This window comes from Mustelus asterias, chromosome 7 (genome assembly GCF_964213995.1).
Source record: "Mustelus asterias chromosome 7, sMusAst1.hap1.1, whole genome shotgun sequence".
In the NCBI taxonomy this organism is placed as follows: domain Eukaryota; kingdom Metazoa; phylum Chordata; class Chondrichthyes; order Carcharhiniformes; family Triakidae; genus Mustelus; species Mustelus asterias.
The window spans coordinates 50,852,540-50,880,429 of NC_135807.1; positions in this window are offsets into that span (position 1 = coordinate 50,852,540).

Sequence of the window (27,890 nt, forward strand, 5' to 3'; positions counted from 1 at the left end):
CAAGGGCAACTAGGGATGGCCAATAAATGCTGGCCAGCCAGTGACGCCCATGTCCCACGATTTAAAAAATTAACAGTGCAATCATCTGCTTAGTGATGCTCATCCTAGGACCAACCATCTTCAGCTGCTTCAGCAATGAACTTCCTTCCACCATAATGTTAGAAGAAGGGATGTTCACTGATGATTGCACAACATTCAGCACCATTCAGGACTCCTGATACTTAAGCAGTCCAGGTCCAAATGACAAAAACAAGACTTGAACAATATCCAGGCTTGGGTTGACAAGTGGCAAATAACATAAGTGCCACAGATGTGCCAGGCATTGACTATTTCCAAGATAGAATCTAACCATCACCCTTTGACATTCAATGGCATTACGAATGCTGAATCTTCCACTGAGGGTAACCATATTAACTCTGTGGCTAGAAGCGCAGGTCAGAGGCTGGGAATCCTGCGATAACTCATCTCCTGACTCCCCAAAGCCTGTCCACAATCTACAAGGCATAAGTCAGGAGTGTGATAGAATACTCGGGTCTGGATGAGCGCAGCTCCAACAACACTCAAGAAGCTCAACGTCATCCAGGACAGAACAGCCCACTTGATTGGCACTCCATCCACTAACATTCACTCCCTTCTCCACCGATGAACAGTGTCAACAGTATGTACCATCTACAAGATGCACTGTAGGAACTCACCAAGACTTCTTACGTAGCACCTTCCAAACCCATGACTGCTACCATTTGGAAGGACAAAGGCAGCAGATATCTGGTAACACAACCAACTGCAAATCCACCTCCAAGCCACTCACCATCCTGATTTGGAAACATTTTGCCATTTCTTCCCAAAATCCTGGAACTCCCTCCCTAACAGCACTGTAAGTCTATTTACATCACAGGGAATTCAGCTGCTCAAGATGGCAGCTCACCACCATATTTTGAAGGGCATCTGAGGCTAGGTAATAAATGCTGGCCTAGTTGGCAATGTCTACATCCCATGAATGAATAAAAAAGAACAGCGTGGGTGAATTGACCATTTCAATGCTGTGACATACTATGTTGGAGGAGGTAGTATGGTGAACTATGCCACTTGTGACTCTGATGAGGAGCATTTCAGTGCATTAGTGGAAGCAGACATTTGACTGGAGAGATTCAAACATGGAATTCCAATGAAAATTTAATTCCGAGAGGACAATACAGTCAAGAACAGGCAGATTGGAGATAGGATAGTAGTTTACAAGGAGCGGTTTAGGATTTTTTTGTTAGGAAGGAGATGATGATGGCTTTTAAAGGCAGTGTGGGGCATTATCTGAAGAGAGAGATCTGTTTACAACGTCATCTCTCTTGGAAGCCAGGAAGAGAGCCGCCTGTTGAACAATTGAGTGGGAGTGGAGTTAAAGGATGCAATTTACTGGTTCTCATGGAGAAGGATGATGAGAGATAGGAGGAAAGCTGGAGAAATACATTGAATTGGAGTGGTAAGGCTGTCTTCCTGCCAGGTCCTGGTGTTACTCTGCCTTTTTTTTGACACATAGGCATAATACCAGCAGGAAGGCAGCAGGATCACGGGAGGTAAGTCAGTATTCTTATTTTAATTGCCACATGTCTGTTTCTAGCAGATAGAAACATAGAAACATAGAAAAACTACAGCACAATACAGGCCCTTCAGCCCACAAAGTTGTGCTGAACATGTCCCTACCTTAGCGATTACTAGGCTTACCTATAACCCTCTATCTTACTAAGTTCCATGTACATATCTAAAAGTCTCTTAAAAGACCCTATCGAATCCGCCTCCACCACCGTGGCTGGCAGCCCATTCCATGCACCCACCACCCTCTGAGTGAAAAACTTACCCCTGACATCTCCTCTGTACCTACTCCCCAGCACCTTAAACCTGTGTCCTCTTGTGGCAACCATTTCAGCCCTGGGAAAAAGCCTCTGACTATCCACTCGATCAATACCTCTCAACATCTTATACACCTCTATCAGGTCACCCCTCATCCTTCGTCTCTCCAAGGAGAAAAGGCTGAGCTCACTCAACCTATCCTCATAAGGCATGCTCCCCAACCCAGGCAACATCCTTGTAAATCTCCTCTGCACCCTTTCTATGGCTTCCACACCCTTCCTGTAATGAGGCGACCAGAACTGAGCACAGTACTCCAAGTGTGGTCTGACCAGGGTCTTATATAGTTGCAACATTATCTCACGACTCCTAAACTCAATTCCTCGATTGATGAAGGCCAGCACACCATACGCCTTCTTAACCACAGCCTCAACCTGTACAGCTGCTTTGAGCGTCCTATGAACTCGGACCCCAAGATCCTTCTGATCTTCCACTCTGCCAAGAGTCCTACCATTAATATTATATTCCGCCATCCTATTTGACCTGCCAAAATGAACCACCTCACACTTATCTGGGTTGAACTCCATCTGCCATTTCTCCGCCCAGTCTTGCATCCTATCAATGTCTCGCTGCAATTGGGGCAGGATCGTGATAGCGTCATAAGCGATATTAACAACTGGTGTCAAAATCATTTTAACACAACCTAGCTACATGATATGTGCCCACCTTTTACAGTCACAGGCTGCAGGTTGTGTAGATATCTGTTATTCTGTGTATACTTTTTTGAATTGTAGCACTCAAAGACTTCATGCCTGTTTATGCAAAAACAATAACTTCCCCTGACAGGAAATGGACCTGAACTGGTGCTCAGATGATGCGTCTGGCCTAGTCTTGGTGGGAGTTTCACGACACGGTTGATATAAATGGCCAGACCACAATGTCTCCAGTACACCATTCACTTCGAGAATACCAATACACATTTCTTGCAAATTTCCCATTAAAATGGAAGTATTTATGTGTGAATCTCATTGATGATATCAAGTGTAATTTCACTTTTAAGTTGCAGCTTTAATGCATGTCCTTCATGATGCTCAGAAATGAAAGAGCTGTCAGGCTCTAGGGCATAAATACAAAGGCATAGACATTATGCTCAATATTGACTGTTTAATTGTTCAATAATTGTTCAATGATTATGTGTGTCTGTTGATTCTTCTCTACACTGCGCATGTGATTAGTTAAGCTAAAAGTTTAAAGTTTATTTGTTGGTCACAAGTAAGGCTTACATTAACACTGCAATGAAGTCACTGCGAAATTCCCCTAGTCGCCACACTCCGGCGCCTGTTCGGGTCAATGCACCTAACCAGCACGTCTTTCAGACCGGAGCACCCGGAGGAAACCTATGCAGACACGGGGAGAATGTGCAAAATCCACACAGACAGTGACCCAAGGCCAGAATTGAACCCGGGTCCCTGGCACTGTGAGGCAGCAGTGCTAACCATTGTGCTACCGATGGGTAAGAATTCAAGAGCAGACATTTTAGAGTATTGATTAAAACTCCTGTTACACACAGAGGTCGGGATTTTCCGACCGCGCTCACCCCAAAACTGAAAAATCCCGCCCCAGGTCAACAGACCTTTGTATGGTCTGCCCCCTGCCTGCTACGGTTCCCCTTTCTATGGGTGCGATGGGAAAATTCCCCTCCCCGGGGAAACTGGTGTATCATCTTTACATAACTCCTAGGCGTAAAATGCAACATAGTATACTAAAGATATCATGTAATCAAAGATTACTATGGCACAGTAGGAGCCGTTTGACCCTTTGTAGATGTGCTGACTCTTTGGTACACTGCTCCATTGGTCTCACCACCACCGCCCTCCTCCCCCGCCCATCCCCACACTTAGAACGTTGCCTTGTAAACATTTTATTCAGTATGTGTATTCATCCAGTACGTTTTCAATGTTACTATGAATCTGCTTCCAATGCCTCAGGTACGTTAATCAATCACCTTTAATCTGTGTCCTCCCGTTCACAACTTTTCTGCCACCAGCTGGAAACAATTTTTATTTACACCATCGAAACCATTCATGATTTTGGATCGCTCTGTCAAATCTCCTCTGAACTTTCTCTACTCTGAGAACAATGCCAGCTTCTCCAGCCTCTCCGTATAACTAAAGTCCCTCATCCCTGGTACCAATCTGCAGTGCCCCAAAGGTTCCCTTAAGTATGATGCCCAGAATTGTTCCTGCTAATCCATCAAATGTTTATAAATGTTCAGCATAACTTCTATGGTTTTGTTCTTTATTCTTCAATTAATAAAGCCAATAATGTCATATGGATATGTTTAACAACCTTTTCAACTTGGTCTGCCATCTAGCAAGATTTGTGTAAGTACATCCTACTGTCTTCTTGTCCCTGCACTATTTAGTTCACCTTGTCTATTTTAAATAAAGATTATATACATTCATGGGATGTGGGCAGCATTGGCAAGGCCAGCATTTATTGCCCATTCTTAATTGTCCTTAAACAAGTGGTGGTGAGCTGTCTTGTTGAATCATGCCGTCCAATTGGTAAAGGTAAACATAGTGATGTCAGGTAGGGTGTTCCAGGATTTTGACTGAATAACAATGAAGGTATGGAAACATGTTTGTAAGTCAGTATGTTATATGCATTGGAGGGGAATTTGCAAGTCATGCTGTTCCCTTATGCCTACTGCCATTGTCCTTCCAGATGATAGAAATCATGGGCTTGGAAGGTGCTTTGAAGAAATCCAGATCATTTCATAGAATCACAGAATCCCTACAGTGCAGAAGGAGACCATTCGGCCCAACGAGTCTACACTGACCACAATCCCATCCAGGCCTTATCCCCATAACCCCATGCATTTATCCTACCTAGTCCCCCTGACACCAAGGGTCAATTTAGCGTGGCCAATCCACCTAACCCTCACATTTTTGGACTATGGGAGGAAACCGGAGCACCTGGAGGAAACCCACGCAGACACGGGGAGAATGTGCAAACTCCACACAGTGACCCAAGCCAGGAATCGAACCCGGGTCTCTGGTACCGTGAGGCAGCAGTGCTAACCACTGTGTCACCGTGCCGCCCTTTGTTTTATTGTATCTTGCAAAAACACATTGTGCAATAGGTGGAGCAAATAAATATTTAAGTTGGTGGATGGGGTGTCAATCAAGTGTGTTGTTTTGTCCTAGATGGTGTTAAGCTTCTTCGGTGTTGTTGGAGCTGCACTCGTCTAGGCAAATGGAGAATATTCCATCAGATTCCTGCTTGTACCTTGAATATTCAGTCTCTAACCTACTTTTGTTTGCATGATTGGACCAGTAAAATTTCTGGTCATTGGTTCTATCCAGTATGTTGATCATATAGGATTTAATGATAGCAATGGTATTGAATGTCCAGGAGAGGTTGTTAGATTATCTTTTGTTGGAGATGGTCACTGCCTCACACTTGTCAGGGATGAATGTTCCTTGTCAATTATAAATCCATGCCTGAATGTTGTCTAGGTCTTCCTTCATTTGGGCATGGACTGCTTTAGTATCTGAGGAGTTTCAAACGCAACTGAACATTGGGCAATCATCAGTAAACCGCCCCACTTCTAACTATATGATGGAGAGAAGGTCATTGATGAGCAACTAAAGATGATTGGACCTAGAATGCAGCCCGGAGGAACTTCTGCAGTGATGTCCATAATGGCACTGGCCGTTTCCTTAGTATGTCTTTTCATTCTTTTCAATCAGAATGTATAACTTCACATTTCTCTGTGTTAAATTTAATCCGTCATGTGCCTGCTCATTTAATTGGACTATCTATGTGCTCCTGAAGTCTGTTATTATCCTCCTCATTGTTTCATTTCATTGCAAACCTTGAAATTCCATCTTGTATTCTCATATCAAAATATGTATACAGTACATTGGAAGGTATCCCTTCGTGGTTTGCGCATCTGGATTATCTACCATTAAATTAATGCAGGCAGCTTCTTGACATGTGTCACATCTTTTCCATCTGGACCTCTTGTAGTGTGCACAGCAAGCAGTGTACAGTGCAGTAATCCAAAACTCATCTTCTGCCAGGCATACTGCACTGTTATTCTTTGAAGAAGTTTTCCTGCAATGCTAATCCGAACAGCCTGCCTCACATTTACCTCACACAGCACCATCTTCATTTAGCCAACTATCACCCAAGGGGTTGCATATACCATGCTGTTTCATCACTTGCTCACAGACTCCACTTTGCCATTCTACATTTGTTTTGCATCCAATACGATGCCCCTTGTGGAAAAAACTGGCAGAAATTGTTATTCCAGCATGTAGCAATCTACTTTAAGGCACTGCTTTAAATTTTGCCTCAAATTCCTGAAGCGCTGCTGACATGTCCATTAGCCATAAGACCATAAGATATGGAAGCAGAATTAGGCCATTCAGCCCATCGAATCTGCTCCGCCATTCGATCAAGGCTGATATGTTTCTCAACCCCATTCTCTTGCCTTTTCCTTTAACCTTTGATCCGCTTACCAATCAAGATCATATGTATCTCTGTCTTAAATACCCTCAATGACTTGGCCTCCACAGCCTTCTGTGGCAATGAATTCCATCGATTCACCACCCTCTGGCTGAAGAAATTCCTCCTCATCTCAGTTCTAAAGGGTCGTTCCTTTACTCTGAGGCCGTGCTTTTGGACCCTAGTCTCTCCTACTAATGGAAATTTCTTCTCCACATCCACCCTATCCAGGCCTTTCAATATTCTGAAAGCCTCAATGAGATTCCCCCTCATCCTTCTAAACTCCATTGAGTACAGACCCAGAGTCCTCAAATGCTCCTCATATGTCAAGCAAATGTCAACTTTCCCATCTTCCTCCTCTGTTGGGCTCTAGAGCTCAGCTCAATCCAGGCAGGGTTTTCATTGTAAAGACCAAATGATGGTCAGTGACAAACGGTTTTACAAATTTCATGAATGCAGAATTTCTAGCAGGTTAGTCTTGCCTCCTCAGCACCAAAATCAGGAAATAATTCCAAACATGCCCTCACTTTGCCCTGTCAAATTCAATCCATCTTGCGCAGAACCTTTCCCAACTCACAAAGGTACCTTATCAAAATACTAGCCTACCTCAATATTTCACAACATGTATTATTCAGCCCTTACTCCTACCTTCTATAAATGAGATCTCCATGGTCCCATTATATTTTTGATCATCTAGGCCTTGCAAACTTTCAATCGTGTGCAGAGAAGATAATGATCCAGCTCTGGTAAATTATTTAATTGATTTAAGATAAACCACACATCTATTACTTTGTGTGAAAAGCAAATGGTCGGAACTTGATGATTTCTTGAGGTAACATTAATGGACTTGATTTTCCAATCTTTGACCATGAATGGTAAAATAATATTTATTGTGTATTGTGATATTGATGCTAGAAAACATGGAGGGTTAAAAACTAACAGAGCTTTATTACAAGGTGTGTCCCCTACGTGACTACTTGGTGGCACAGTGGCTAGCACTGCTGCCTCACAGTGTCAGGGACCTGGGTTCAATTCCAGCCTCAGGTGACTGTCTGTGTGGAGTTTGCACATTCTCCCCATGTCTGCATGGGTTTCCTCCGGGTGCTCCGGTTTCCCCCTACAGTCCAAAGATGTGCAGGTTAGGTTGATTGGCCATGCTAAATTGTCCTTAGTGTCAGGGGGATCAGCAGGGTAAATATGTGTGGTTATGGAGATAGGGCCTGGGTGGGATTCTTGTGCAGGCTCGATGGACCCCATGGCCTCTTTCTGCACCGTAGGGATTCTATCATTCTCTCTGGCTGTTTCCCTCGCTAGCGACCTGTGACGTCACTTTTGGTGGCGAATTACATATATTAATACACAGTACTTACTGCAGCTATTAAGACTCACTATAAATGTATAACATTTCCTCCCCCCTAAATTGAATGTTCCCAACAATTTCAAACAGTGTACCATGACCAATAATAAAAGAACAATAATCAATAAGACAGACGGTTTAGAGGTCGTCACTCCCAGAACGGTTAATGGTGAACCACTGGCATCTTCTTCTTTGCAATAACTGGCGTTTTAGTCTTCGTACGAACGTCATCAGTGGTTGTTGTGGCCAGTATCGCCTTTGTGGCTAAAGATTGACTCTGTTCTTGGTCTGAAGTTGAGGTGTTGTTTTCCTCAACCGGTCCTGTTGCTGTCAGGGTTTCAGGAAAGCTCAGATCAGGATTCGTATAGTTAAATCCTAATTTTCAACAGGTTTAATTTCTGGCAGATCAGTTCACCGATTGCTAGTCTGCTTGTTTCCTCCAGATTACATCATCTCTGGTTTGGATGGTATATAAGACAGGTCCAGTCTGTGCAAGGATCGTGGCAGGAACCCAATTCTCTCCTGTGGATCAATTCCTGACCAACACCCCTTGTCCTTGGTGGAAGTCATCTTCTATCTGTCCTTGTTTCTGTTGAGCAATCTCTTTCAAAGTCAAAAGTTTCAACAAGTTGAATGCCGAACGTAGATGTCTCTTCATCATTAATAAAGCAGGAGAGGTTTTAGTTGTTGAATGAGCAGTATTCCTATACATCAATAGGAATTGATTAAGGTGTTTGATCAGTGAACCTTGTTCACTGGTTGCACTCAATGTGTGTTTCATGTTTTGAACGAAATGTTCTGCTAGTCCATTCGCAGCAGGATGGTATGGTGCAGATGTAATAAGTTGAATACTATTCTCACTCAAGAAACTTGCAAATTCTTAGGAGACAAATTGAGATCCATCATCACTTGCCAATTTCTCAGGGTTTCTCAAAGACTTCTCCTAACCTCTTGATCATCTTTTCTGATGAAGTTGACTGCATTATGATGACTTCTGACCACGTTGAATGGACATTAACTGTTACTAAGAACATATGTCTTTCAAAAGCCTCTTCTGGTCATTCTAAACGATGAAGCTGTGCTAATGGTGGCAATGTGCTAATGCATACAAGATGATCAGAGGATTAGATAAGGTGGATAGTGAGAGCCTTTTTCCTCGGATGGTGATGGCTAGCACGAGGGGACATAGCTTTAAATTGAGGGGTAAGAGATATAGGACAGATGTCAGAGGTAGGTTCTTCACTCAGAGAGTGGTAAGGGCGTGGAATGCCCTGCCTGCAGCAGTAATGGACTCGCCAACATTAAGGGCATTTAAATGGTCATTGGATAAACATATGAATGATATTGGAATAGTGTAGGTTAGATGGGCTTTAGATTGGTTTCACTAGTCGGCGCAACATCGAGGGCCGAAGGGCCTGTACTGCGCTGTAATGTTCTAAGTTTCATATCTGCATACATGAAGAACATGTTCCAGCTTTCTCTTCAAACTTTGGTCCAATCCAGCCATCAGAAATAACTCTGGGCTATTTCTTTCATCTGCACAACTCCACAATGACCCTCGTGCAATTTGTCTAACATTCCTCTTCTCAATGGTGGTGGGATAATCACTCTGAGCCTCCAAATAAGACATCCTGACTGTACACACAGCTTCAATCTTCCAGTGGAGTATGGTTTCAAGTCAGGTGTTAGTTCTGAGGTCTTGCCTCATAATACCACGTCCATCACTTCAGAGAGTATTGGATCACTCTGACTGTAATAATTGTAGAACCCCTACAGTGCAGAAGGAAGCCATTCAGCCCATCGAGCCTACACTGACAATAATCCCACCCAGGTCCTATCCCCGTAACCATGCGTATTTAGCCTTCTAAACCCCCTGACACAAAGGGGCAATTTAGCATGGCCAATCCACCTAACACGTACATCGTTGGACTGCAGGAGAAACCGGAGCACCCAGAGGAAACCCACGCAGACACAGGGAGAACATGAAAACTCCACACAGTCACCCGAGGCCAGAATTAAACTTGGATCACTGGCGCTATGAGGCGTCGATGGATGCTATGAGGCAGCAGTGCTAACCACTGTGCCACCGTGCCGCTCATTCTTGTCCTGAATTGCCAGGTGTACCATACACTTGTTCAAAGTAAAAGATACTTCCGCTTGAGTAGTTTGACATATTACTTGCTCGTGGTAATGGGAACGTCTATCTGCATTAAAATGGAGACTTAATGGTCGATAATTGATAGTATAAGTATGTGCAAACAATAGCAAAGCCCATCTCTGCATTCTTCTTGCTGCAATTGACGGAATTCCTGTTTGTGTTCCAAAAATTGTTGTTAATGGGTGACAGTCTGTCAACAGTGTGAACTTTCCTCCATATGGGAATTGGTGGAACCTCCTTACTCCAAAAATAATCCCTAAGACTTCCCTTTTGATTTGTGCATAGCTACTTTCAGCTCTATTCAATGTTCGAGACAGAAAGACAATGGGTCTTCTTCAACCAACAGCAAGATTTGGGAGACCACCACTCCAACACCATAAGGGAATGCATCATACATTAACTGTCAGGATAGGTTAGGGTTGAAATGTGTAAGAACTTCAGATTTGAGCAATGTTTCTTTGGCTTGCAAAAAAGTGCTATTGCATTGATCCAATAGTTCCACTTCTTCTTTTGGCACAACAGATTAGTCTTAGATTAGTTGCCAATTTTGAAACAAATCTTCCACTGAAGTTCAATAGTCCTAGGAAGGATCGCAACTGGTTAATATTCCGAAGTGCAGATGCCTCATCAGTAATGGCTAGCACATTCAATGCCAATTCATCCTCAGACTGAGCCGCTTTATTTTTCTCGACCCTTTTGCACAACATGAACATTTCTATTATTCTGCTTACATGCTCTTTTGGTGTGTTCTTGCTTCTTATTATTTTTTGCTGGCAGCTTTCTTTTTCTTCCTTTAAACCACAGCTACTGCACCAGCAGTCAAAGAGAACAAAGAACAGCACAGCAGAGGAACAGGCCCTTCGGCCCTCCAAGCCTATGCTGATTATGATGCCTGCCTAAATGAAAACCATATGCACTTACAGAGTCCGTATTCTTCCATTCCCATCCTATTCACGTATTCATCTAGTTGCCCCTTAAATGCCGCTATCGTACCTGCTCCCACCACCTCCTTGGGCAGTGCATTCCAGATACTCACCACCCTCTGTATAAAAAAACTAACCTCGCACATCTCCTCTAAACATTTCCTCATGCACCTTAAACCTATGTCCCCTAGTACTTGACTTTTCTACCCTAGGAAAGAGCATCTGACTATCCACTCTGTCCATGCCACTCATAATCTGGTAAACCTCCATCAGGTCACCCCTCAACCTCTAGCGAGAACAAACCGAGTTTATCCAAACTCTCACAGCTGAATGCCCTGGATTCACACATCGGTGACATGTACAAGTTTTAAAACTCTTAGGTGTCGATTCAACCGACATTTTGTGTATCCAAGTATTCAAACTCAGTTTCTAAGCTTCTTTCACGGACAGTTCCATCGAAACAGCAATTTTCATGGCCTTTTTCAGAGTTAGGTTACTTTTGTTTAGCAACCATTTCTGTTTGTCTCACTTTGCAGACCACAGCCCAATCTATCCCGAATTGTACCATTCAGCACATCACCAAACTTGCATAGTCTGCAAGTTGTTTTAATACAGCCATGAATTGCACAATTGATTTCTCCCTCCTCTTGATGAATTTTTCTGGAATCTGAAACGCTCTGCAATCTCCAAAGATTTTGGTGAATAGTGTGTTCGCAGAATTATCATGATTTGTTCATATGTTTTAGTGCTTGGTTTCTCCAGTCATACTAAACTTCTGAGGAGATTAAACATTTTTCCTCCCATCATGCTCAGGAACATGGGGACCCTAGTTTCTTTTGCTACTTTGTATGCCTGTGCAAAATAATCAGAATACTCAGGATAAGAGCCCTATCACTCCACATTTCCACTAGGAACTCCCGCCACATTCTTTCTAATGGAAGTTCCCTATATGCATACTTTGCAATGTATTTCCCTTGCTTTTCTTGTTCAATAAAGGCAATAACCCAAGCTTTAGCTTCTTTTTTGATACAACCCCAGCTCTATAATTGCTCTGCAGAGGATTGTTACTTACGTCCAACTCACCCATAATGTCTGGAGCACATGCAAGAGCCTTTTTTGGTATTTATTTTTTCTCCTCCTGGGTGGCTAGCAAGCACCGTTTGAAGTCCTAGTCACCAGTTTTTGTGTCGTGTAGCTTGGTATTGATGCTAAGGAGCATGAGGGTTAAAAACTAATAGAGCTTTATTACAAGTGGTATTCACTTCAGGCCTATTTCCTCACTCTGGCAATTTTCCACACCACTGACCTGTGATATCATCACAGAATCCCTCCAGCACAGAAGGAAGCCATTCGACCCATTGAGTCTGCATCCAAACAAAAATTCCATCCAGGCCCCATCCCTGTAACCCCACTTAAATACCTCGCTAATCCTTCTAACCTATGCATTTAGGGACACTAAGGGGCAATTTAGCCTGGCCAATGCACCTAACCCGTACATCTTTGGACTTCTGGTGATGATGTGCATATATTAATATACAGTGCTTAGTGCAGCTACTAAGAATATAAATACATAACTATTTTTTTATTCATTTGTGGGACATGGGCATCATTGGCTGACCAGCATTTATTACCCATTCCTAGTTACCCTTGTCTTTGTAGCTATTGATACAATTGAACACTTCAGAGGGCAGCTTTGCTGTAGCACTGGAGTCACATGTAGACCAGACCAGGTAAGGACGGCAGATTAGTGAACCAGATGGGTTTTTCCGACAATTGACAATGGTTTCATGGTCATCAGTAGATTCTTCATTCCAGATATTTTTTATTGAATTCAAATTTCATCATCTGCCGTGGCAGGATTCAAACACAATTCCACAGAACATTAGCTGAGTTTCTGCATTAGTAGTTTAGTGATAAAGCCACTAGGCCATTGCCTCCCCTGTGATCTCTGTACATCTGTCATTTAGCTTCATACTTACAGTCCAAGTTGAACAATTGCCCTTTCCTCTTTTAAAGGTCTTGATCATGTCCCTGATTAATATTCTTCTCTCATTTGACAACAAGTTCAGTTTTCTTGGTCTGTAAATCAACAATGCCACTTCTCTAATCCCTATGCATCAATAGTCTACTGAAAATGGTGCACACAATATTCCAAATCGATTATTACCTATTCAGAATTAGAACAACATATTTTCATTGTAAGGAAATGACTTTGAATTATGTCCTAATATTTGTTTCTTCTTGTTAATAATGGCTTTATATTAAGCGTATATGTTCAGTGAAGAGAGTAAATCACTGTAAAATCATAATCCACCTGTGCTAAGCAGCATATTTTGATGGCAGTCATTTATTTTTGCTCCAGTGTGCATTGCTTGATATTTATTACTGAAATTCATTTGTAATTCCCTAACATTTTGCTTAGTTGTTCCTTAATCCTTTGAATAATTATCTGCTGTACATAAGTCACATATAAGAGTTTTAACAACACCAGGTTAAAGTCCAACAGGTGTTTTTGGTAGCAAACACCATTACCTTTCGGAGTGCTGCTCCTTCGTCAGATGGAGTGGCTGCATTCAGCCTCTGATCTTCAGGTAAGCATTCTCCAAGACGGCCTTCACGACACACGACAGCGCAGAGTCGCTGAGCAGAAACTGATAGCCAAGTTCTGCACACATGAGGATGGCCTAAACCGGGATAAGAACATAAAAACATAAGAAATAGGAGCAGGAGTAGGCCATCTGGCCCTTCGAGCCTGCCCCGCCATTCAACAAGATCATGGCTGATCTGAAGCGAATCAGTTCCACTTATCCGCCTGCTCCCCATAACCCCTAATTCCCTTATCGATCAGAAAACTATCTACCCGTGATTTAAACATATTCAACGAGGAAGCCTCCACCACTTCAATGGACAGAGAATTCCAGAGATTCACTACCCTCTGAGAGAAGAAGTTCCCCCTCAACTCTGTTCTGAACCGGCCCCCCCTTATTTTGAGGCTGTGCCCTCTAGTTCTGGTTTCCCTTCTAAGTGGAAAGAATCTCTCCACCTCTACCCTATCCAGCCCCTTCATTATCTTATATGTCTCTATAAGATCACCCCTCATCCTTCTAAACTCCAACGAGTACAGACCCAATCTGTTTAATCTCTCCTCATAAGCCACACCCCTCATCTCCGGTATCAACCTGGTGAACCTTCTCTGCACTCCCTCCAAGGCCAACACATCCTTTCGCAAATAAGGGGACCAAAACTGCACACAGTACTCCAGTTGCGGCCTCACCAGTGCTTTGTACAGTTGCAGCAAGACCTCCCTGCTTTTATATTCTATCCCCCTCGCGATAAAGGCCAACATTCCATTCGCCTTCTTGATCACCTGCTGCACCTGCAGACTGAGTTTTTGCGATTCGTGCACAAGGACCGCCAGGTCCCTCTGCACAGTCGCACGATGTAATTTTTCTCCATTTAAATAATATTCCAATTTACTATTATTTCTTCCAAAGTGGATAACCATAGAACCATAGAAAATTACAGCTCAGAAACAGGCCTTTTGGCCCTTCTTGTCTGTGCTGAACCATTTTATAACCTCACATTTGCTAACGTTATATTCCATCTGCCAGATCCTCGCCCACTCGCTCAGCCTATCCAAATCTCTCTGCAGACTTTCCGCGTCCTCCACGCAATTCGCTTTCCCACTCACCTTCGTGTCATCAGCAAACTTGAATACCCTACATTCAGTCCCCTCCTCCAGATCATCTATGTAAATGGTAAACAATTGAGGCCCCAGCACCGATCCCTGCGGCACGCCACTGGTCACCAACTGCCAACCAGAAAAGCACCCATTTATCACAACTCTCTGCTTCCTGTTAGATAGCCAATCCCCAATCCACATCAACACCTTACCCCTAACTCCGTGTACCCCAATCTTCTGCAGCAACCTTTTGTGAGGTACCTTATCGAACGCCTTCTGGAAATCTAAAAACACCACATCCACCGGTTCCCCTCTGTCAACCGCACTAGTGACATCTTCATAAAAGTCCAGTAGATTCGTCAAACACGACTTTCCCTTCATGAATCCATGCTGCGTCTGCTTGATCGAACCATTCTTATTCAGGTGCTCTGTTATTTCCTCTTTAATAATGGACTCTAGCATCTTCCCAACGACGGACGTTAAGCTAACCGGCCTGTAGTTACCCGCCTTTTGTCTACTTCCTTTTTTAAACAGCGGCGTAACAGTAGCTGTTTTCCAGTCAGCCGGCACTACCCCAGAGTCCAGCGAATTTTGATAAATTACTGCTAACGCATCTGCTATTACCTCAGCCATTTCTTTCAGTACCCTGGGATGCATTCCATCCGGGCCCGGGGACTTGTCTACCTTCAGTCCTATTAGTCTACCAAGCACCACCTCCTTTGTAACAGTAATTGTATTAAGGACCTCCCCTCCCACCAACTCTCGATCTCTAATATTCGGCAAACTATTTGTGTCTTCCACCGTGAAGACCGACACAAAGAACTTATTTAAAGTCTCAGCCATTTCCTCGTTTTCCACTATTAAATCCCCCCTCTCATCTTCCAAGGGTCCAACATTCACTCTAGCCACTCTATTCCTTTTTATATACTTGTAAAAACTTTTACTATCATTTTTTATATTTTGAGCTAGTTTAGTTTCATAATCTATCTTTCCTTTCTTAATCGCTTTCTTAGTCGTTCTTTGTTTTTCTTTAAAGCTTTCCCAATCCACTAATTCTCCACTATTTTTGGCCACTCTGTACGCATCTGATTTTATTTTAATACTCTCCTTTATTCCCTTCGTTATCCACGTCCGGTTATCGTTTTTCTTACAGTCCTTCTTTATCACCGGAATATATTTTTGCTGAGTACTTAAAAAAATCTCCTTAAAAATCCTCCACTGTTCCTCAGCTGTCCTACCTACCAGTCTGCTCGCCCAGTCTACATTAGCCAATTCCACCCTCATCCTATCGTACTCCCCTCTGTTCAAGCAGAGGACATGTTGGATTTATGTCACATTATCAGTAACCCCCACAGCTTGCCTCCTGGACTTGCAGGCTGCCCTGTCTGGAGACAACACACATCTCTTTAACCTGTGCTTAATGCTCCTTCCACCCACATTGTCTGTATCTTTAAGATCTGGCTGGCTGTAGGGATTCACATTCTAATCAGTATTCTGTAACTTGATTTTTGTGTCTCTGTGCCCTGTTTGAGAGCACATTTCCACTCCATCTGACGAAGGAGCAGCGCTCTGAAAGCTAATGGTGTTTGCTACCAAATAAACCTGTTGGACTTTAACCTGGTGTTGTTAAAACTCTTACTGTGTTCACCCCAGTCCAACGCCGGCATCTCCACATCATAAGTCACATGGCCAGGCATGCTAAGGTCATCAGTAACTGTTATATTACAAATAACCTCCACCTGTCATTTACTGGTATTGGTCCCCTTATTTGCGGAAGGATATATTGGCCTTGGAGGGAGTGCAGAGAAGGTTCACCAGGTTGATACCAGAGATGAGGGGTGTTGATTATGAGGAGAGACTGAGCAGATTGGGTTTGTACTCGTTGGAATTTCGAAGGCTGAGGGGGGATCTTATAGGGACCTATAAGATAATGAAGGGGCTGGATAGGGTAGAGGTGGAGAGATTCTTTCCACTTAGAAAGGAAGCTAGAACTAGAGGGCACAGCCTCAAAATAAAGGGGGGTCAGTTTAGGACAGAGTTGAGGAGGAACTTCTTCTCTCAGAGGGTGGTGAATCTCTGGAATTCTCTGCCCACTGAAGTGGTGGAGGCTACCTCGTTGAATATGTTTAAATCACGGATAGATGGATTCCTGATCGATAAGGGAATTAGGGGTTATGGGGATCAGGCGGGTAAGTGGAACTGATCCACTTCAGATCAGCCATGATCTTATTGAATGGCGGGGCAGGCTCGGGGGGCTAGATGGCCTACTCCTGCTCCTATTTCTTATGTTTTTATGTTCTTACTGAATTGTAAAAGTTTAAGTCACCATAGTCCCAGATGACCATCGGCTGCTCTCCCCTTTGACGGGGAGAGGTGACTGGTGGTGATTTAACCTGAGGATCACCATATTCAGGCCAGGGGCAAGGTTGAGAAGGCGGGCTTTCATGAATAACCTCAGCCAGTACGTGAATTGAACACATGTTATTGGCATCGCTCTGCAGCATTAACAAGCTGTCCAGCCAACTGAGCTAACCAGTTGAATTGCACACAGTTGGTGACCCAGAACAGACCTTTCATGAACTTCAATAAGTCACTGACCTCAAACAAAACTTTTGCTATTTATCATTATTTTAGTCTTTGATTGCTAAAACTCCAACTTGTCTTGCAAATGAAAATCCGGGTAAAACGTATCCACCGGGCTTATTTACTTCCTCAAGCAATCCCAGCAGGTTTGACCTTTTCCTTCTCAATCCATGCTGGCTGCTTCTTATGGCCTCTGCTCTCTTTAAATTATTATTAACACAGCTACTTAAAAAAATTCTCCTGAACATTTTCCCCAGGAAGATTTAGTGATGCTGATCCTTCAATCCCGAATCTCCAAATGTTTCAATCTTAGATGTGTAATTTTCTGACCTTGCCAACCAGTGACATACATCGTGAATTTGTTCTGTGGATGTTTTGCAGGCTATTTATATAAATGAGGCTTGATCAATTTAATACAATTGCCCAAGATGTTTAAGATCTGAGTTATTCCTATTCTCTAATGCTCTTATCTCTATTGAAAACATGTTCTGGCATGTGAAGGTTAATTCTAGAAGCGCAAAATTGAAAAATTATCCCTTTAAAACCTGCTTGCTTTCTTTTAATATTGTGATATTGGACTCTACACCCTTGTTCTCTAATAAAAATGCTGGACTTTAAGGTTCCATAGAAAAACATAGCACACTTTATTAGGATATATATTGGGATCTATTTTACTCTCCCAGTGTCCAGAGTATAATTTCCACTGGATGTACCCTGTGATGGAAAATTTTCCTCAGTGCCTAAACTTCCTAAAAGTCCTCATTAAAACGTATTAATAAGATGCATGTGTGTAGTTTTGGTGCCCTTATCTGAGGAAGGATATCCTTGCTATAGAGGGAGTGCAGCGAGGGTTTACCAGGCTGATTCCTGGGGTGGCAGGTCAGGAGAGACTAAGTCGGCTAGGATTGTATTCATTGGAGTTGAGGAGAATGAGAGGGGATCTCATAAAAACTAATAAAAGTCTAACAGGATTAGACAGGATAGATTCAGAAAGAATGTTCCTGATGGTGATGAAGTCCAGAACTAGGAGTCATAGTTTGAGGATAAGGGGTAAACTTTTAGAACTGAGGTGAGGAGAAATTTCTTCACCCAGAGAGTAGTGAATGTGTGGAATTCACTACCACAGAAAGTAGTTGAGGCCAAAACATTGTGTGATTTCAAGCATAAATTAGATATAGTTCTTGTGGCTAAAGGTTTCAAGGAAAATGGGGAAGAGGGAGCGATCAGGTTATTGAATTTGATGATCAGCCCTAATAGTAGTGAATGGCAAAGCAGGTTTGAAGAGCCGAATGGCCTCCTCCTGCTTCTATTTTCTATGTTTCTACGTTTCTATGTGGTAGCACGATATTGGACATAATCAAAAGACAAGAGGAAGAATGGATGTTTATTAGGCTTTAAAGATAATGTGAAAGATATATGGACAGCAGCAGCCCCACGTGAGAAATGTGTGTATTTCACTGCTTATAGAAGCTTGAATGCAATAATGTTAGCTGCTTGTGAATAATTGAGTGTGTTGAAATCCATTGCACCAGCCAGAAGTGAAGATTTGCAAGTCTCTTCTCTTCCCAATTATTTTAATGTGCTTTCCACTGTGACAGTGCTTGTGCTCCTCCTCCAGGGCTGGGATGTCAGCCAAATGTGAGTTTGTGCATCGCTTACAGAAAACCTTTGAAGGTGTAAGTAAAAGGGATGCTCTTTGATGACAAGCAGTAGATACATATGCAGCGATGTGTTCCAATAAAATGCTGTTTGTAAAGCACTCTGATGAAATGGTGTTATTTTGAATGCGAAAGAAGAGGGGAATAAGCACTGGTGTGAAGAAGAATAATGCAGCACTGGGAGGTGAGTGTTGGATTGAGAAAAAGCTTTCTCTTTTTATTTTGAGGTGTGATGGGATAACGATGTGATCAGGGAGAATGAGAATTCTTGTTTGGTGGAAAGGAAGGGATTGTTAGTGACACAGAAAAGGGTCATCAGGCATTTTCAACAGTTGCCAAGGCGATTTGTGGTGGGTGTTGACAGAGACTCAGGAAGAAATTTATTAAAGTTTAAAAGTTTCAAAGTTTATTTATTTGTGTCACAAGTAGGCTTACATTAACACTCTAATGAAGTTACTGTGAAAATCCCCTAGTTGCCACACTCCGGTGCCTGTTCAGGTACACTGAGGGAGAATTTGGCATGGTCAATGCACCTAACCTGTGCATCTTTCAGACTGTGGGAGGAAACCAGAGTTCCCAAAGGAAACTCACACAGACACAAGGAGAATGCCCAGGCTCTGCACAGACAGTGACCCAAGCTGGGAATTGAACCAGGGTCCCTGGCGCCGTGAGGCAGCAATGCTAACCACTGTGCCACCGTGCCACACTGACATTTACTCCGGCGCAGCCAGTGGATCCCGGAGTGGGACCAGTAAACTGGAAGCAGATTAATATGGTGTCAATGTTCAAAATCATTGACAAAATAGACAAGCCAAACTAAGGACCAATTACTTTGCCTTCCATTCCATGTAGAATAATAGAAGTAAGGTTGAGAATCACTGATCGAGTTACCAGTTTTCAGCAGGAGTTTGGAAAAGGAAATTCCTGCCAGGCCACCTTCCTACTCCTCTTTAACCAAGTGAAAATCCCAGTGTTGAAAATGAGTCAAATTCAATTTGAAACATTCACTCTGTTTCTCTCTCCACAGATGCTGTCAGAACTGCAGGAAATTTCTGGCACTTTCAGGTGGAAAATCTCACGAGAATCGAGATTCTTGCTGGCGAGATTGCATTTTCCACTTTTCCACACCCCTTGCTGATGATGTAAAAAGGTTCATGCCCACAAAGGACATGAACCTCATTTTAATACACTTTAATCTATTTACATATAATTAACCAGCACACCACCCTCCGCAACCCCCCCCCCCCCCCACCCCCCGCCCCCAGCACCACCCCCTGCGCCCTGCTACATGATTTCCCCCCTCACTGAATATCCAAACCTTGCCAAAGTGGTGAGGTTTACAACACGTTTTGAAAAATGAGATTCAGTTATGGGTATTCCCCAATGGGCACAAAGGTAACTATAACCCCAGGGGAGAGGGACATAGTAAGAAGTCTCACAACATCAGGTTAAAGTCCAACAGGTTTATTTGGTAGCAAAAGCCACTAGCTTTTGGAGCGCTGCTCCTTCGTCAGGTAAGTGGGAGTTCTGTTCACAAACAGGGCATATAAAGACACACGCTCCAAAAGCTAGTGGCTTTTGCTACCAAATAAACCTGTTGGACTTTAACCTAGTGTTGTGAAATTTCTTACTGTGTTTACCCGAGTCCAACGCCGGCATCTCCACATCGAGAGGGACATACCCAGGCAGTGCACTGGCACGGCCCCCTGCTTTAGGTTGTCACTGTCAGATTGGCACTTCCAACCTGACAGTGCCAACCTGGCAATGCTAACCTGTGTTGGGGCAGTGCCAGGGTGGATCCTCTGGGGAGCCTCATTGGGTGCAGGGTTCCTGCTCCGTTTGTTGGGGAGTGAGGGAGGATCCCCTATGCTGATGATTGTGATGTAGGGGTGGAGAGTGTGCAGAGCTCTGATGCTTGTTGGGGGAAAGGGGGGGGGGGGGGGGAGGGAGGTAGGTGGGGGCTCCCCAGTGTCCATGAGGGAGGGCTGCGGGTGTCGGGGAGTTTCTTTCTCTGCTGATTTAAAGATGGCCCTTTAAAGATGGCGTCCGATCTCTGTGAAGCCAGCCTTGCCGACTCTACCAAACCCACCCTGCCAAAATGATGCCGTAAACCTTGCCCACTGATTTTCAGAGTGGTTCAAAATCTGGACTAAAAACTCGGCTGTGAAGCTGGAGAGCTACACGCCAGTTGTCAGCCAGAGCCTGACACTCTGACAAAATATCGGAAACTTCCACCTTCTGTCTTTATGGCCATCCAATAAACTGTTTTAAGAAGGCTTTAAAATTACACAGAAAAGGTGGTTAGTAGCATAAGAGATGTTAAAGATGATCACCCTCACCAATGTGTAAGAAGATCTGTGCAAGGGAAATTAGTTCAAATTATATAATGATAAACACAGATGTATAATGATTCTACTGGGATTGTCAAACAGGTCAAATACAATTATTTCCTATAGTTCAAAATTTTGATTTTTTTATTTACAGTTGCCACACAATAAATGCTTGAATGAATATTTTGGCAACACAAGTTGTTATGCATACTTGCTATCAAACTGCAAAGAGCAACACAATAAGTGGAATATATTGGTGTGTATGAATGATTTATTTATGATATTTCTGTTTATGTATTGGTGCTTGACAGATCTGGTGCAAGCCTTAACTGCTGAGCTTGAAATTAAAAATTGTGCAATGAACCAGTAACCGTAGCCACTTTCCTATCCATCACCTGTCAGTGCAAAGGCCATTTTATCATTTTTCTGGGTGTTACAATCAGTTCACTCTGCAAGAATTTGGAACCATCCCCTAATGCAATCTCCAAAGTTAATGTGCAAAACGAGAGCACATGGGATAGAGGGTAATGTTTTGGCATGGACTGAGAATTGGTTGACAGACAGCAAACAGAGAGTGGGAATAAATTGGTGTTTTTTTGAGTGACAGGCAGTAATTAGTGGGGTACAGCAAGGATCATGATATATATAAATGACCTGCATGAGGAAACCAAATGTAACATTTCCAAGTTTGCAGATAACACAAAACTGGGTGGAATTGTGAGTTGGAAGAGGAGGCAATGAGGGTTTCAAGGTGATTTAGACAAGTTGAGTGAATGGGCAAACACATGGCAGATGCAGTACAACATGGCTAAATGTGAAGTTATACACCGGAATTCTACTGGCCCGCCTGCCACGGGAATCGGAGCAGGTGAGGGGCAGACAATGGGAAGGCTCGTTGACCTCGGGCGGGATTTTACGGTCCCGGTTCGAGCGAGGCTGTAAAATCCCGTACACTTCAGTGTGAAAACAGAAAGGAAAGATATTATTTAAATGGTGACATATTGGGAAGCGTGGATGTACAAAGGGATCTGAGTGTCCTTGTCCATCAGTGAATGGAAATGAAAAGACAGGTGCAGCAAGCAATTAAGAAGACAAATGGTATGCCGGCCTTTATTGCAAGAGGATTTGAGTTCAGAAGTAGGGATGTTTTACTACAGTTGTACAGGGCCTTGGTGAGATGAAACCTGGTGTGTGGCATTCAGTTTTGGTCTCCTTACCTAAGAAAAGATATACTTGCCATAGAGGGAATACAGCGGAGATTCACTAGGCTGATACTGTGGTTGGTGGGACTGTCCTGTGAGGAGAGATTGGTTCGAATGAGCCTTTATTCGCCAGTATTTGGAAGGATGAGAGGAGATCGGATTGAAATGTATGAATGCTAATGGTTGAGCAGTGGATTGGAAGACTTTTTGGGGCTATGAGGTACACTCTCAATCCAATTAAAATTTATAAGAAAAGTGAATGGCTTGCTTCCTGTAGGAAGTCTCCAGGCTTCTTTTTGAGGTCTGCCCATTTGATCTCTCAGTACCTGTCGAAATGGGTTTGGCAGGTGCCAGGCATGCTTTGCCCAGTTTTCCTTGTAAGTTGCAATCAACTTTCTCATTGGCATTCATTTAAACAGACTCCTGCCTGCCTTGAGTGGAAGTGTTTTGTGCCCTTTGGAAGGGCTGCCGGACTGTTGATTCGGTTAAGAAGCACAACGTCCCCACCTGACTTACAGCTGCTTGACTTTCAGATGAGAAATAGACTCACAGCAGTTGCTAATCTTCCCCATGAACAGTGTTTAACGTAGCTTTTTAGTTTGAGAAACAACCAGAAATGTCAAGCACCAGATTTTCATGATAATATTATGTAGACATGAGAAGAATGATGCGTTTTGACACAAATGTAGTAATTAAATTGTGTGGATTTGAAATAAATGAAATAAATGTTTGCTAGCGAAAACAGTTGACCTTTAAAGGTACTGTGCCGTACCTCTCATAAAAGTTCCTGTAACGATAAATCATGGTATTTCTGATGGTATTTTATGAACGCAATCTTTTCATTTCCTCTTTAATGCTTCCAGCTGGATTGTTAATAGAGCTCCAGGTTATCAAATTGCACTGAAATTCATTGATCTTGTTTAGTTGCAATTGGAGCCTTTAATCCTGGTTTGAAAATGGAACTCGTACATTTTACAAAGATAAAAGAAACCCAAAATTAGTTGAGGGTGCAATCCTCAGTTACCTTGAAATCATGTCTTAGATCATAGAAGATCATAGAATCCTTACAGTGCAAAAGGAAGTCATTGAGCCACTCAAGGCTGCACCACAACAATCCCACCCATTTCCTATATAAATGACCTGCATGAGGTAATTTATAGCCCCACATATTTACCCTGCTAGTCCATCTGACACTAAGGGGCAATTTAGCATGGCCAATCAACCTAACCCATACATTTTTGGAGAGTGGGAGGAAATCCATGCAGGCATGGGGAGAAGGTGCAAACTTCACACAGTGACCTGAGGCTGGAATTGAACCCGGGTCCCTGGCGCTGTGAGGCAGCAGTGCTAACCACCGTGCCACCCTCTGTCTGTTAGTACCCAGAGCTGCCAGAGTATATGAAACTGGACGGAGCAGCCAATTAGCATGTGTCCAGTGGACATGGTACCACCACGAATGCACATTAGGTATTCACCAACCCACACAGATGGTAACTCTAGAGCCTGTTGTTGCCTGGGGAGGAGTCAGGGTAAACAGTGCCCCCACCTCTCAAAGGCTGCATTAAAAAAAATCTTCAATGTACTTTCTCTTTCAGATTTCCAACTGCTTCTCTGGTCTGGAAGCCACCTCTTGCTCATTTGCCCAAAGATCTGCAGGTCTAGAGTCGGCCGTTCAGTCACATGAAAACTCATGGCAGAAACGCATCACCCTGATTAAATATTCTCAAATCGAGGGATATGCTTTGTGATTCCACACTTATGCAAGTGCCCCCGCGACCATGAAAGTAGGAGTGTTCAGTGTAGGGCGTTTCAGCTCTCAGCCTTTTGACCTAGGGAATTATACTTGCGATGAGCACAGCTCTACTTCGGACTAGGCTCCAGAGGAACTACCAACGAATCTCCCCAGTCCTGCTTAATGTCCAGATATTGAACCAGTTGCAGGCAGGGGCTCTGCTATATGGGGCGACCACTGGACAAACTTTGTCAGGATTGCCTGCAAACTATGGGGGTGAGTGGATGGGTCTCGTTCGCAGGCATTCTCAGGCCAATTGAGGGAACAGCAGCAGGATGACAGGGTGGGGTGGAGTGGGGTGGAGAACCCATGAAAACCATGCCCCTGCCCTTTCTTATGACTCCCTTCCTCCCTTCATTGGTGACCCTCTCCTTGTGACCCAATCCTATCCTCACCCCATCTGGGGATCCATTGGCAATCCTCAGGGCCAAGTATTATTCCAAAAGTGACCACTGCTCCAGGTAATGCTGCCGGGACTGGGGAGCTGCTGGTCTCTGATTGGTGAGCAGTTCTTCAGGTGGAATGTCTGCTGCACTGTGGGCTCAACCCATTAGGAGGCTGTCCAGGTAAGTGCGTGTTTGTCTCGCCATTGCATTGGGCTTCCCAGAGTAAAGAGATGCAACGTTCCCAACTGATTGCTGGTCAATGGGCAGAATCTCCTAACCCCAGCCCACCATCAAAAGGACTAAACTCTGCTCATTATTATTTTGAGAATAAACACGACTATTGTATAAAATTATTATATTTTGGAAATATTCAAATTCAGCCATGAATCTTTTTACACTGTACTCTATTTGGCTTTGAGCTCACTTTTATTTTTACTGAAATGTATTGTTTGTGATATTTACTGAGGGCTGTTAAGAGAGCAGGGAAAAGATTTAACAATGAGAAACTTGGAAGCAGAGAGAGTCGATAAGGCGAGTAAGTCGGAGGATGCATTTTGGCCGGGTGGTGTTGGTGGGCAGGCATTGGAATCATGGTGGAGGTGGAGAGGGTGAAGTCAGAGATTGTGATGGGGATATGGAGGAGTGACATGAGGGCTGAGGCACCTCAGAGATTGGGAGTGGGAGAGTTGGAATTGTGGGTGTTGTTGGCAAGGACAGCGTTGACTGATTGTGTGCTTTGTAATGAGATAAGCTTAAATAAAAAGTAAAATACAGTCAATACTAAAATACTGAAATGAAAACAGAAAATGCAGGGAAATCTCAGCAGATCCGGCAGCATCTATGGAGTCATATTTGATCTAAAACATCGACTCTGTTTCTCTCTCCACAGATGCTACCAGAGCTGCTGAATATTTCCAGCACTTTCTGCTTTTAAACTTGTTGAGCTTGGGGACTGGACAAAATACTCACTCACCTATTCAGCTTCTTCTACTTCAGTTCTCTGCCCAAGACAGACTGAGCCACAGACCCATGGGCTGAAATTTTACTGCCCCGTCCACCACGGGAATTGGAGCGGGCGAGGGGCAGACCATGGGAAGGTCCATTGACCTCGGGTGGGATTTTACGGTTTCAGGATGAGCGAGGCTGTAAAATCCCGCCCATGATCTCCAGCGAAGGGCAAGGAGGCAGGTTCTGCATCCCTACGCTGATTCAAAGCAGCCACCCAGCCAACTGAGCCCCAAGGAGTCCTAGTTGCTGTGACAACATACATTTTCACATGCATGTCATAGTTAGGAGCTATGAATAGTGATGGTTGAGACTCCAATTTTCTTTCCCTCACATGGCCGAATAGCAATCTCTCCCCATCTCACTGCACGCCATCGGTATGTTTTGAAAGGATTTGCAGATTTATACTCAACCTGTTTGGCAACACTATGAATGCACCTTCTTTGGTCATCAAGTTCTGCAGTGGGACTTGTACCCAAGTTTGAACCTTGTGCCACTCCCCTGCCTTTTCCCTATAGCCCTGGATTTATTTTGGTTTTTCAGCTAACTGACCCTGCCTCCACTACACACTCAAACCGTTCATTCCGGATCCTAACCACTTGCTGCATGAAAAAGTTTGTCCTCATGTTGCCATGATTTTGTTTCTCAATTATCTTAAACTGTAAACTCTGATGCAGGATCCTTGCACCAATGGGAACAGATTCTCCCAATCCACTTTGTCCCAACCTCAATATTTTGAATATCTCAAATCATTCAACTGTCTCTTCTCCAAAGAGGGCAGTCTCAACTTCTCCAATCTACTTATGTTGCCTCATGGGTCGGTCCTTCTCAATTTCTTTTACCTGCCAGCGCACAATAACCTTGTGAAATCCTGCCTTCATGTGTTAAAAATTGAAATTCTTTTAAAATGGAGGCACACAGCATCTTCAAAAGGTATGTGACATTAGTGTACCTTTAAGAAAGTTTTTTTTTAATGATGATCTCTGGAGCTCTCTGAGCTTCAGTGTTTCTCATTGCTGCCGAGCTGTCTGCCAGATGTCCTTTTGTTGCTCGTTTTATTGTCTTTTTATTGCCGTGAGCGGCACGGTGGCACAATGGTTAGCACTGCTGCCACACAGTGCCAGGGACCTGGGTTCAATACCTGGCTTGGGTCACTGCTTGTGCGGAGTCTGCATGTTCTCCCTGTGTCTGCGCGGGTTTCCTCCAGGTGCTCTGGTTTCCTCCCACAGTCTAAAAGACATGCTGGTTGGGTCCATTGGCCAGGCTAAATTCTCCCTCGGTGTGTCCAAACAGGCGCCAGAGTGTGGCGACTAGGGGACTAGGGGACTAGTAACTTCATTGCATTGTAATGTAAACCTACTTGTGACTAATAAACTTATTGCTCCTTAAGTGTCTTAAATGGTGGCCTCAGGTACTTTCTGAGATTAATTTTATGACCCTGCATTGTTAGGAGGAAAACTGGGTTGGCAGGTAAGATGACAGGAACTCTTTCGTTTTCGGTTCTGAGCTGCAGGTTTTTTAGAAGGGACAGCAAACTGAAAAGAGGTGTTTCTCTCTCTCCTTGTCTTATTTGGAAGTTCTGCTGGTTATCTGAAAATAAGGTCTTGTCTTCCTGGAGTATAAACTCTGCTGTTGGTCGCTTGACCAGAGGCTACCTGGGGTTTTGGGAAGCTGTTCTGACTTCAAACTGTACTGGGTGTGTCAAGAGGACTTCTAGAACTCATAAGACTGAGAGTTTTCAATTCTCCAACCAAAGGACTCAATTCCAGTATCACGTAAGTATTAGACTTTGCTGTGTTGAACTTGTTTAAAAGGTTTTCTCTAAGGAAGGTTTTGGTTTGATTGGAATTTCTTAGATAATTTTGTGAAGGGTTATACATTTTCGTGGTTGTTTTATTGCTAATTTTCTTTCCATACATGTTAACTGTACGGAAAGAAATTCAGAGAGTTAGGGTGGAAGCTTAGGGCTAGAACAAACAAAGTTGTTATCTCTGGTTTGTTACCCGTGCCACGTGATAGTGAGGAGAGGAATAGGGAGAGAGAGCAGTTGAACACGTGGTTACAGGGATGGTGCAGGAGGGAGGGTTTCAGATACCTGGACAATTGGGGCTCTTTCTGGGGTAGGTGGGACTTCTACAAACAGGATGGTCTGCATCTAAACCAGAGGGGTACCAATATCTTGGGGGGGAAATTTGCTAATGCTCTTTGGGAGGGTTTAAACTAATTCAGCAGGGGGGTGGGTACCTGAATTGTAGCTCCGGTGTACAGGAGGTTGAGAGTAGTGAGGTCATGGATGAGGTTTCAGGGTCACAGGAGGGTACTGGCAGGCAGGAAGGTGGTTTGAAGTGTGTATACTTCAACGCCAGGAGCATCCGGAATAAGGTGGGTGAGCTTGCAGCATGGGTTTGTACCTAGGATTTCGATGTTGTGGCCATCTCAGAGACATGGATAGAGCAGGGA